Source organism: Sylvia atricapilla, chromosome Z, assembly GCF_009819655.1.
Source record: "Sylvia atricapilla isolate bSylAtr1 chromosome Z, bSylAtr1.pri, whole genome shotgun sequence".
Classification (NCBI taxonomy): Eukaryota; Metazoa; Chordata; class Aves; order Passeriformes; family Sylviidae; genus Sylvia; species Sylvia atricapilla.
Window position 1 is genome coordinate 25,521,924 of NC_089174.1, and position 13,558 is coordinate 25,535,481.

At 37.6% G+C, this 13,558-nt stretch overlaps 1 long non-coding RNA gene across 1 annotated transcript in view; it reads left to right on the top strand.

Moving 5' to 3' along the window:
- The window catches only part of LOC136373822 (uncharacterized), a 526,441-nt gene that overhangs the window by 503,163 nt on the left and 9,720 nt on the right, over positions 1 to 13,558 (top strand). Inside the window, exon 2 of the long non-coding RNA XR_010745744.1 lies at positions 5,695 to 5,779. This is a non-coding gene — a long non-coding RNA (uncharacterized lncRNA). The remainder of the gene's footprint in view (positions 1 to 5,694; positions 5,780 to 13,558) is intronic.

Genomic DNA, 13,558 nt, shown 5'->3' on the forward strand with positions numbered 1-13,558 from the left:
CAATTTTATTGTATTAGTCCACAAGGGCAGAGTTAGAAGACAGTGGATTTTGTGTAAGTGCATGAAATACTAGCGTTTGAAAGAAAAACATAAACAGTAGGTAATTAATTGAAACTAATGAGTACCAGGAGCATCAGAAGACATTTGGTCAGAGAGAAGGTCAAAAGAAAAGTGAAAACTGAAAATAATACAGAAAAGGAAAGCTATAAAGCCAAAAGCTGTAAACAGTAAGAAAGGGTTTGAGAGAGTAGGAGAGCATTAAACCATTTATGAAAAATTATCACGCCATTAGTGTTTTCACTGTTAAAAGAAGGATTGGCTTTGTCTGATAAAATGAGTCTTACATCCACCTATTAAGCAAAAAAGCAAATGTGGATCACGAAAATTACAACACCTACTCTGTGTAGGTGATAATGATTCATTTTTTTCTAAAGTTGCAAGAAAATTGTTGAAGGAAATTGAAGAAATAGATTTTCATTCAGTGATTGTCAAAACTCACCTGAAGAAATTATCCTGAAGTTTTTCTTGTCTTTCTGCCTCTTATATACTGAAAGGAAGGAAATTACCATTCCAGGTCCTTAGACTGAGTAGTATCCATCATAGACAAGTCTGTCTATGATACCACTGAATCCAGGAGGTGAGGAAATCATGCCACAAGTTTGAATTCTTAAATGCGCACACCAAGCTTCATTGCACATTGTTTGGTGTATTTTCAATTCTACTTTTCCTCATGAGCAAGGCACAGAAAATTTGAAGACAGAAGATATACTCAGATATTAATTACTGTTTCAATTGTTTCTTATTCAAGAATAAGAAGCAATATGTTTCAATAATAGTCTTGTAAACAGCAATGTGGAACAAAATTCATTGGTAAAAAAATAGAACAAATCAACATAATAAACTCTACTGCAGTATTTTCAGTCTTGAGAATGCTTTAAAGATCCAAGGAGACTTTCTTCAGAAGATGTCTAGAGCACAGATTTGTCTTCCAAAAAGAAAATCTCCCAAATTGTTTTAACTAGTTTAATTATTAATTATTTACATTCATATTAAATGAGTAAGCTAATAATTAAAATATTTAACCAGTAAATATATAATTAAATATAGTTTTATCAAAATATTATCTACAAATAGCAGTAAAATAAAAATTAGTATATATATAAATTTTATCTTTGTATTATCCTTTCATTGGCTTAGGGATTAGATGAATGTCCATTGAGTCTGAGAAAACCTCCACCTCACATTCTGGAAAGCTCAGGATTCAATGCCCAGCAGGATACTCTTGCCTGACCACCAAGTCACACTTTTGCGGAGCTATGCTGGGAGGCACCTCTGGCCTTTGCACATAAAAAGTGAATTATATATTCCTGGATTTTATAAAGTCTTCGGAGGGATTTCATTTGGGACTAAAGAATGCTGACTGAGAAAAATCAGGACAAGAAGATGCAGAAGTTTCGGCAACCATATAAGGAGTCACTGAAAAGACTTAAGCATCCTTGCTCACCCCCTCTGAAGCATTTGCATGCCTACATTTATAGGGAAGAAAATTAATAGTGTCTGTTCTCATGAGTTGTGGTGTTCATCTGGACACTACTCTTCCACAGCTTTTTCATTTTCCCCAACATTCTGCTGATTCACTGCTTTTACTTCTAATAAATTAAAATCTTTTGTCCTGACAGATATTTGAGGTAACTGTACTTGATGGTATAAGAACTGGGCTGTCATTTATTTCTCGGGACTTCCTAGTATCCATAATAGTTCCTGCAGAATTCGTAACAGTCCTCTATTCTATAATTTGGGGGAAATAACGGTATATGGAAGTCTATTTTTGAAAAGCCACAACTGTCGATTAAGCTGGACAACAGAACCAGAGATAATTAATCACAACTTTCCTTGATACACCACTTGTGATTTTATTATTTAAAATGTATATTGCTTTTCAACAAACAACCTTTATTAACAGAAATATTACAAAGTATGCTGTGACACAATATACAGATTTCACTACATATATTTTCTTCTTGGTTTTCATGGCACTTTTCCTCAGCAGTTCTCTTCATCCCAAAGGCAACCACTGATTTTTACAGCAATGAATCTGAAGGCAATTTCTTCACCTAATATTGGAGATGTCTTCTAAATGGTAATGCCCAGGGGAGTTTTTGTTTGTTTGTTTGTTTGTTTTTCAGTTGGTTGGGTTTTTAAACTATTATTGTAATTCCTGCCTGTGTGAAAGTCCAAGCAAGCAGCCAAGGACAGGTGGAGGGAAGAATGTCTCAGCCTGTTTCACCATCAAACCTGCAGTGTAATTCCAAGCTGTAGTATATGGAGGCTACCTCATCTTTTAACTTCAGTGAGGCAACATGGCATGAAGCCATGACTTGAAAGCACTGAAATAAATGTTGTGACAGCAGAAGCTAGCCCATTTGTCTATTTAGTCTGTACAGGGAAGGTGGCACTTTGCCTGCTGACACTATGCAGGTGAAATGGCAGAGAAGGATCAGTGTGAGCATATGCTGTTTATTACAGCGTTTCCAGATGTGTGTTCTTAGAAGCTGCATCTTCTTCTACGTGATCAGAGGTCAGGAATCCCTTTAAACAACAGCAGTGGGAAGCAAGCACTGGCAACTGGGCACTGTTAAGCAAGTCTTGATGGAATTTATGGAGATTGAGATGCTGTTGGAAAGACCCACTGAAGATTTAGGGATTGCCCCCTGAGATGTTTTGGAGTCATCCTCAAGGAGAATTTCACCTTTTATTTTTGCATAGGTTGTCATAGTCAGGGTAAAATCAGTCTGAAAGGAAATAAGGTTCAGTTTCAAGAGTAGCTTTCTGAAAATAAAAGACTTGACTGTAGATGTTTAGCCTACTAGTTTCTTCCACTTCCCATACTGTACATTCATTACTCTTTGGGGCATGCCACAAAGTCCTTCTTATCTTTGTAGGTATTTAGCAAGTCTACAAGTTTGTAAGAGAACCAGTTGAAGATTACAGGAGACTGGCTGCTTTTTTATGATATGCTATTGCCAGACCTTCTCAGGAGTCTGTGAGAATCTGTCAACAGGAAAAATTCATAATAGGTAATTTAATTATAAGGAGATATACTGGGAAATGCTACATTTTCTGATGAAGTATTAAACTTTATAGGATTCCAATAAGTCTGGAGAGTTATCAGGAAATAAGTAAAATAAAATAAAATGGAATTAAATAAATAATGCCAATCAGTAAGAGATGAAGGTACAAAATGAGGTCAGTCTGGATTGAAATGTTTAACATTGTTTAAAGAGCTCCATCACTAACTCTTCCCTTGACAGGCTTATTCGTATAGCAAATATTTTTTAAATATTCCTTTCCATGTGGCATTGCCATATGCTTTATACTGCTTAGTTTCCATAAACAGAGCATATACACACATTTTACAGACTATTGATCTTTTCCATGTTCTGAACAATGTTGATGGGAATTTTTTTCCTGATTTTTGTTTTTGAGAAAGTTTTTGGGTTTTTTTTTTTTGTTTGTTTGGTTTTTTGGGGTTTTTTTTGGTTTTCCTGATTTTTTTTTATTTTTTTTTTAAGACTGAGCTATAACATGTGCGGTGGCAGAGGTTGGTACTTTTTAAGTTATTCCTTATAAGTAGAGCCCAATAGACTTTCTTGTTTGGAAGAAGTACTTCTCTCAGTCAGCTACCCCAAAAGGTCATTCAGTAAATGAGGAGCTCTGCTACAGTCACTGAGGGTCAGCTGGGACCCCTCCCCTTCCTGTGGCCATGCTTGTCATCTCTTCAGGCACTGAGATCACCCATTTGAATGCCTCCACTTCACCACGAGATATAAAGTAGGATGCACATTTCTGAAAACTACACCTCTAAGGTATGCAGTTCAACAAGGTGAATCACAGCCACGAATGTATCTCTGAGCAGTTCTAATGGTCTGGTCAGATACACTTAGACAATTACCCGCTGGATTTTGTTGCTATAATGTCAGCTTCCCTTAAATAGAGAAGAGTTGAGGGAAGAGATCACAGAAGTATGTCAGAAGGTTAAAGCTGTACTGTGAGGTCCGTATGCCACTCCTGCTGCTGCAGAGGTCTCTGCCCTCTCAGCTGCTGGCTGATCCTCTCCAGACTGGTGTCACCTTGCAGTCAGAGCCACCACAAGTGCTTATGTGCTTGTGCTGTGAGCTGGGATCAGGAAACTGATACAGCTCAGAGACAGGCTATGTCTGTCTCCATGTGTTTCAGATGGATCAGTTCCCTTATCTGCTTTAATCTCTGCTTCACAAGTGCTGCTTCTGGCAGGCTGCTGGTCAGCAGAGTGGAGGGAATGGACAATGTGAGGTGTGCATGGGAATAGCTGTGATTTTGGCAGCACTACAGTTTACGGGTGCCTAATCCTACAGCCTAAGATTGTCAATAAATGATGAGGCTTCATGACACAAGGGTACCATGGATTCTTTTGTCCTATAAATTAGTCATGACTGAAAAATTCTGTATACTACTGGTACAGAACTTATAAATAAACTAGGAATGGAAACATACAGGCAATGCAGGCTGAGTAATAATTTACCAGAGCTACATTTTTCTCCTTTCTGTCTCTGTTCACAGCACTAAGCCATTTAGTTAAGCCTCCTCTTTATTAATCTCTTCTTAGTTCTACAGGAAGGCCTTTTCTTATGACCTGTTTTAATGACTGAAACAATACACAGTAAAGATAATACATGGATGCAGGACCTTCTTTCTCAAGATTATCCCAGATGATGCTGAGGTGAGGAATCTATGTATCTGTTCAACAGAGAAGATTTTCATCATATATATACACCTACTAATTCACAAAAAAGTCATCATGGTAGGGAAACATCTTCAGAAAGGGAAAACTGATGCATCTTGTCATATTCTGAAAGGATTATGTGCAATTAGTAGAACAGTAATGAGAAAGTTAACATTTATATCCCTGTATCTTTCCCCACACAGACTATCCAGCTGAATATAATTGGAGGATTGTTACTAGTGGAACATTTTTACAAATGCCTTATTTCCCATGACCTGTCCAAGCAAGAACCAGTAAAGCTCATTTGTACTTAAGGGAAAGGAAAAGAACAGAATTTTCTACTACAATGCCATCCTAAACCTTCCTTTTAAGGCCATGTCTTCCACAGTGAGACACCACAATGGTACACATTACAGAACCCCCACTTCATAATTATTCTTCTAGCAAATGATAGCCACTGGAAACAAACAAACAAATCCAACCAAATAAACAGAGAACACCACCACCCAGAGTTTGCAAAAGCTTATGTGAACCATTTGAACAGCATCATTTCATTGCAGACATCATTGCAATGAAAGAAAAATGGTTGCCAATTCATACAGCTGATGTTAACCACTGTTCCCAATGGGTCAAATGCTGACATGGCCAGGAGATGTAAGAACTGATAGGGCTAGAGCAGTGGAGTCCACTAGGGTGTGAACAGCTTCCACCATCTAAACAAATCCTTATTTCATGTTGATTCAGCTGCTCTTGAATCCTCAGTTTGTTTTTGCCTTGGTGAGGTCTAAGTTTTAGGACCTTGCCTAGAGCAACATTCTGTTTACATGTGATTTTTAAGTGTTGGCTGCTAATTGCATTGTACTTTAAGAGACTTGAACTCAAAAGATCTTGAAACAAAATTTTATGTCCCTTTTCATCTTGCCGTGCAACAGTAACATCAGAAAAAAGGGAAAAAAAAAAAAAAAAAAAAAAAAAAAAAAAAAAAAAAAAAAAAAAAAAAAAAAAAAAAAAAAAAAAGTCCAGTTGCTTGTCATGGCTGATAAAATAAATATGTTTTTCAATCCATTAGTGATATAGTGGATTTCAAAAGAGGAATGAATAATACCAGGTGTCCTGTGGGATAAAGACATTGTACTCACATTTCGTTTCATAGGAAACCATGGAATAAAGCCATGTTTGCACTCTACAGCTGGAAACAAAGAAGTGTATACTCTTGAAGTGGCTGCCTTCAGTGTGAAATGTGGAATGAGAGAGGCTTTATTTACTGTGAGGAATGTCACTACCAAGTTTCTTAATCCTTTGTCAACACCAAGCCTAATTCAGCTTTCATAAAGACAGGGTAGGGCAATGAGTAAATGGATCAGTTACATTCTTCTACTATCTCAGTACATTACCATTAGAGTTTACAGGTGGCTCTGCTGAAAGGGCTGTCTAAAATTTATGTTTCACAGGGATTTTTTTTTTTTTTTTACTAAATCTTAGGCAGACTATGTTTTTGGAATACAAGCAAGCAACAGAAGATGTCTTTGAAACAAAAATGATGATTTTGCAATGATCTCAGCTGTGCAGTAATAGCAATTAAAAGCTAAAATACCTCAATGGTCACTACAATTAATGCCATTAAAGTATTAGGCCCAGCAGCTGTAGGGTCAAATAAAGACAGCTCTGTAAATGACAATATGGAAACGAAATTACTGATATTTTCATCTAAATTATACTCCCTAAATTACCATCTTAACACTAAATAAATAAAGCTAAAATAATTCAAAGCCAGCTTACAGATGGAAACTAGCCTAACTACTTGCTCCAGAGTTGGCTAGTGTTAAAATTTAAATGTAATTAATAGCCTTTACTCACTGTCTCTGGTAATACATGGTGTTTCTCATTTACATTCCTTTGCAAGATGGCTGACAGCACTAAACATCTGAGAAGAAAGATCTCATCCACCGGAGGAAAATAGTTCTTCATGTTAGAGTGCTTATAATGGACATGGTTGCTGCACTGTTCTATAATGACCAGGAAAAGGAATGTGGAGAGGGAGGCCTATGCTGTTTTCTTTTCAGTTTTGTGTTCCAAGTCTTTTCCTGGAGTCAACGTGAAATGTAATTGCTCTTTTGACCTCTATTCTTCTCTCTCCCCAGGTCTGAGGAAGAGCTACACTGGTTGATTATTGCAGGAATGAAAGGCACTCTGACCTTGCCGACCGAACGCCTTGCTGCTTTCAATGTTGCCCATTATGCTGAAGGCAGGCAACTCCTGGAGAGAGGCTGAAATCTACAGGAGCGCTGCTGGCCAGGCAGGCTGCCAGCAAGGGCTGCAACCGCACACGGGAAGCCAGCTGAGGGAGGGAGAGCGGGGGAGACTATATCAAAAACATTGTTAGTACAGGGTATAAAGAGCTCTCAGATGCCGATCGCAGATTGCTTCTTCATTAATAAGACTTTACATCACCAACCTGAAAGGAAAAGGAGCAGAGACGTAAGGGAGAAAGAAGAGTACAGTGATAATGTTTTTGCAGTGGAGTGTGGCAGTCATTAAATTATTAAAAAAAAAAATAAATTAAAAATTAAAAAGCCAACAAGCAAAACAAAAAACCTAAGCCCAAACCCACAATTTTCACAAGAACAGACTGTTACTGTATAAGGATCCATTGAAAAATACTCCTCCAAGGAAAACGGGTCAAATATTCAATTGCTACAACTATGCTAAATTGGAAAACTTTCACCATAAAATCTTCCATAGAATATTTCTGGAGCTGTAAAAGGCTGGAAAACATACCAAATGCTATGTTTGACAGATTCTCTCTTTTCATGTCTGCGTGTTTTCATATTTACATATATTTCATAAAATCAAAACCTCAGCATTCATAGAAGTAATAAGATATTATTTGAAATTATTTCCTATTACTCTAACTGTAACTTTCATTGCCCTAAGCTAGCCACAATGACTGGCTGAATGAAGTCTGTAATTTGACCTGAAGATAATACAGGTTGAGCTCTTGAAGAGCACTGATAGTTTGAAGACAGCCATTTTAAATGAAGCTGTCCAAAAAGATGTTCAAATAACATGGGCATTTCATTTAGAATCTGAGTTTATCCCAGCAGGGTCACTAGTATTTCAATGTCATCATGACTTGAAGACTGCCTACTGACTCAAACAATATTAATTGGTGATGGCTGCTCTTAGTGGCAGCAGGGCCAGGATATGCTGGCAATCCCTGCATTGCCCCTTGCCATTCCCCATCTCCATTCCAGAAAGCAAGGCGTCTGAAAGCAAGTGATCACTGGCACTTTCTGCCTTGAGAAGGTGGTTTTATCAGGTCACTGCTGCTCAGAAAGAGAAGCCCTGCATCATATCGATGCTGTGCTGCTGACCAAGAAGCCTGGAGGAAGAAAGCCAGATAAACTGGTTGTAAGTCATGACCAGAAGGGGAATATATTCTCCTCATTGATTGGGCCAGAGGCGTTTGGACTAGGAAGGGAAAAGCTATCAAAAATATTTGCATATGGTAAAAAATAGTTAATGACGTTTATTTTTAGAAAGAATGCTGCCCATCAAGATGGCACTGATGGGATCTGAGTTTATTTAAGTTTATCACAAATACATTTCATGCATTTCTATCTCTAATGGAGCTCCATATTATCAAATTTCTGATTCCTTGTAGGAATTTGTCACTATGACCAATGCTGTCATTCAACTTCTCTGTGATAAATAAAACTGACAGCACACCCCAAAACTTACACAATGAAGCCTGTTCTCCAGTCTTTCAATTTTCTTCTGATTCTTTCTCTGCATTTTCTCGGGAATATCAACAGCTTACTTGAACACAGGGCTCCTATACAAACTATCCTACTAAAAATATCTTGAACCTTATTTGATAATCACCCAGCCTTGTTATTCAGTTGACTATTCCCCATAGGCCTCCACTCATTTTCAGAGCTGCTGAAGTCCTCTACCCTGAAATACTGGCTTCTATTATTTGTTCCGAGCTGAATTGCTATATGGTATATCTGGTTCTTTTCTGCTTCCTTTGTTGGAAAAAGAAAAGCCATAGTGTTGTGTCAAAATGAAATAAGCCATGCTTTAAAATACCATATGTAAAGAACCTGAGTGAGCAAATACAGGGGATCCTTTCATGCAGTTACCATACCTTCATAGTTTTTCCATTGAAAAAATACAGATTATATTCTGTATCTATATTGTTATATTAACACTTCACCTTATAGAAAAAGGGCATTCATATTGAATACTATTTTTGCTATTATTTTAATTAATGCCCTGTACATTTCAAGAAGCAGTTGCCAGGATTAGTGAACGAAATAGGAGCATATTGTACAGGCAGAATTAACATGGTAACAACAACAAAGCCAGGTGAGCAGGAGTCTAACACATAAATGAGAGTAAATATATTTTCTTCAACACACTAAGGAGCTAAGTGACTTTTTCCCCCATTCTTACAGAGTTCAAATCCCTGGCAAACAGCTTGCTGCAGCTCAAGTTATTTTGTTGGAGAAATCTAAAAAGGTTAAGCCAACTAACACCATGAAACAAATGTATCAGAGGTATTTGAGCTCTGGAAAGCCAAAGTATTAAATAAATTGTAAGTTCATACTGTGCCAGTTCTTAGCTTTCATTGCTTTAATTTGAAGGATGAAGTAAAATACAACTACGTTAGATAAAACATAACACATAAAGAAGTATGAGCAACATTACATGACATATATAAAATAGAAAATAATTGTTTTCACTCAGTCAGTTACATAGAACCTCAAAAAATCAGCTTATTTTTCCTGAAAGCAGTCCAAAGAACACGAGCTGTCCTTGGTATCCTGTGATTTTTACATCTTCCATGCTTACCACTTAAATGCTTTGTATTGTAGACACAAAATAGGAGTTTTGACTGTGAACCTGAACATCTTCATTGGTTTTTGGCTGTCTCAGTGGATGCAGTTCTCTACAATATGGGTATCTGCTTAACACAAATGGCTTATGAACATAAAGACCTGCATGCACTTTCAAAACCAAATATTCCTGAATATTGAGTGTGCTTTGCACACATTGGCTTGAGGCACAGAACCTTGTTTTGCCTGCAAATCAGGCCTAGTAAGTACTCAGCCAAGAAATGCATACATGCTACATAACATGCTCTCCTGCCTACCTGAACCTTCACCGTATGAAAAAATAACAGTAAGTGTCATTTTTCTAAAATATTGTGGGTGGTATGTTCACCATGAATCAATGGTTGACTAAAAAAAAAAAAAATTATCAATTACCTAGTATAGGTCTAAAAACAGTCTAAGCGAGACTTTGTCTTGGTGCAAAAATAAAAGCTGAATAATAGTAAAATTGACAAGATACAAATAATTTCCAGTGTGTGTGTTGCATGTTGGTGTATAGTCTATTTGGAACTATCTGTAAATTTTCAGGGGGTTTTTCCTCTTAATTTTGATTGCCATTTTTCTTATACATATATGCTTAAAGTGTAAGAGAGGGGGTGTTAGTGAACTTCATAAAGATGACCACAGTGAAATCCCAGAAAAATACATAAAATGTTGGTTCTTGACCTATCTGTCAGACCCTGTAAGATGCCCAAATTTTATTGTTGTCATTGATCTGATCTGGGAGAGATGATAAACTGTGGTGGTGGGTCTTTGGTAAGTTTTGATGAGTTACGGTTTATTCCTGTTATCCCCCTGGTGTTTGGGTTAGCCAGAACCCTTGGTCCCCTGACATCAACAAACCCCTGGAAAAATCATGCAACACTGAGTCCCAAGTGTGTCTATGAGTTCAACAATTGTCCTTGATGCAAACGTGCAATCTAATTCTTGCTCTTTGCTTTATTTTAAAGGTTGGAATGTGGCATTTCAAAAGCATAATGTCAGATAAGTAATAAGTGTGAATGTTAAGGGTTTACTGAATATCAGATTTCATCCAAGGAGATAAGAAAGATATAATTTCTGCAATATTTGCTAGATTATGGCATTTATTTTTGTAGGAAGGGTGGCTGGCAGCTCCTGGTCAGCAGACAGGTAGGAGTACAAGAAGCTTCCTTGTGCTCAGAATCAGCAAGTCCTGTTTAATTTGCATTTGAGGGAGTTTTTTCCATAGTGTATTCATTTGCCAGTGGGTTAATATGTCCCTGCATAATCAGATAAGAATGGAATAGAATTACTAATGATAAGAGGAGGTGGAATAAGGGCATGCCAGTAGAGCAACCTTTCATTCACCCACTTAATCTGAGTAGATCATAATTTCAACTATCTCAAGTTCAGGTTGGTCTTATTTCTTATTTTCTTATTTCTTTCCCAAGGTAGGAAGGTTTGTTATTTGATGTTTGTCTTTATGGGTTTTCCCCCCCTCAAAGGCGAGTTTAGAAAATTAAATGCTGTGGATTGGCTATGACAGCTACTATGTGAAGCTGGAGATTACAGAACTTATGCTTGCAGCTAGAAAAAATACATAAACCAAGTAGAAGAACAAACTAATTAAAGCAGAGTAAAAATATTCTCTATAAAGCATGAAGTGAAAACCAAAAGACCCCAGAAAAATGTTGCTCCCAGTGCAACATAATATATGCAAATCAACAGCCATACTTGCATTAGAGTAAATGCAAATGTCATAAGCCTTTAGGGTTGTAATGTGCCATTCACGGGGCAGCCTGCACAGTGAAGGCAGGAGGACTTCCAAACAGCTTTTCAGCTGCTACTGTGCCCCTGGGGCTCGGCAGCTATGCTGTGAGCAGCAGTGCGTGAGCGGCCCTGCCAGACTCGGTGGTGCTCAAGAGGTGGTGCCTTGACCCCAGCCGGAGGTCACGGCTGCAGCGAGGGGTCCGTGCTGCAGCCAAAGACAATCCTCCGGGCCGCTCAGCAATGCTCCTGTGGGCCCTCCTGCAGCCTCTGCAAAGGTGCACAGTGACCAGCAAAAGGCTGCATGCAATGCGAAGCTGCAGCATGTTAAAGTGCCCTGCAAAACACCATGAATTTACCACTAGTAAATTCATCCCTACTGGTGTCCCCTGGACAAAGCAGCAGTACAAACATCCTGGAGTTTTATGTTGCATTATTACTTCTAAGCTTCTGTAACTCCGCATAGATTATCCCTTCTAGCTGAAATACTTGGTAATGTAGATGAAGCTACTTTTGAATCAAAGAGACAGGTGTTAATGGCCAAGATGCAGGAGGTCCAATTTTAAACTCCTGTACGATGTAGTTTCACTTGGATTAACTCAGCTCCTAATTTGGTTTTGTCTGTGCAAATCCTCAGTGAACTCACTGAGCTACACTGAGTAGTACTACCGTTCAAACACAATAGCTAATGCAGAAAGTGGATACATCACATATTCACTAACTGCTTTACAAATTTCATTGTGATTTTAGCATAGAACTGTGAGTATATAAGCCATGATATATTAAAGTGTTATGAATACCCATAGTAGTATATAAGCAGTTTGAAAGAAAAGGAGGGGGTAAGAAGGGGAAGAAAAAGAAAAAGAAAAGGAAAAAAAGAAAAAGAAAAAGGAAAAAAGAAAAAGAAAAAGAAAAAAAGAAAAAGAAAAAGAAAAAGAAAAAGAAAAAGAAAAAGAAAAAGAAAAAGAAAAAGAAAAAGAAAAAGAAAAAGAAAAAGAAAAAGAAAAAGAAAAAGAAAAAGAAAAAGAAAAAGAAAAAGAAAAAGAAAAAGGAAAAAGAAAAAGAAGGTGCACGGGTAAGGGAAAGAATGGAAAGGAATGGAAGGGAAGGCAAAGCAAGGCAAAGGAAACAATCTCTAAACATGCATTATGTGCCAAACCTTAAACAGTTTCTTCAGCCTAAAGCATTCCTGTGGATTTTGCTTGGGCCCCTTAAAATTCTTAGATATTTCCTATTTGAATATCCTCTGCTCAGCAGGACAGATATGCCAACTATAAACTATTCTGCCTAAGTGACATAAAGTACATGACATTGCACTGGCCTTTACAAATCATTTGGACCAATGATGTGTTTAATTGGGAATTTAATGAGCGAAATAGATGTTCCTGTGCTTTTCCAATTCACAATTATGCTCTTCTGCTTTTACTTCCAGATAACTCTACTGACTTTGAGGAAGTTACAGTAAGAACACAGTTAAAAAAAAGAAATCAACAGGCCCATGAAACTTTGCTGCTGAAAACAAGCAGGATTTACACCACCATGGAGCAAGGAAATCTAGATGTAAAACACGGCAAGTAACTATGGCATCTGCCAAAACAGCCTCCACAAAAGGAGCACCAGCTCACTGGAAGATGTTTCAGTCACTGACACTAAAACTAAACTATGAGATTGCAAAGCCTGTTGAGCATTGAAGAGTGCTTGATCCTGACACTGAAATCACAAGCCTCTCCCTGAACTAATACATCCCAAGAATCACCTTAAAATTAAACACTACAGTCCTCTCTGAAGAAAGCCTACACTTGATGCTACCAAGTTCAGCACTTCTAGTTACTTTTCTTAAAAATTTTTCTTTAGTAGCTTGATTGAGAAAAAAATACAGCTATCTCAACTGAATGGGTTTTTTACACGTTGTTCATCAGTGTAGTGCTTGAACATTTAGCACTGTCTTGAGAAATACAGCACACAGAGTTATGGGGTTACTCATTCATACAGAAATACACTTCAGAAATCACACTCAGAATCCAGATTATGTTAAAAAATTGTAGCTTTGATCACCTTCAAAGTCACCTTATCATTAGCAAACCACAGAGAAGATGCAATATGCAAGACAGGTGAAGGTCTGAGATTGAACACAGAGCAAGAGGGCTCATCTCAGGCATTATTATTTAAT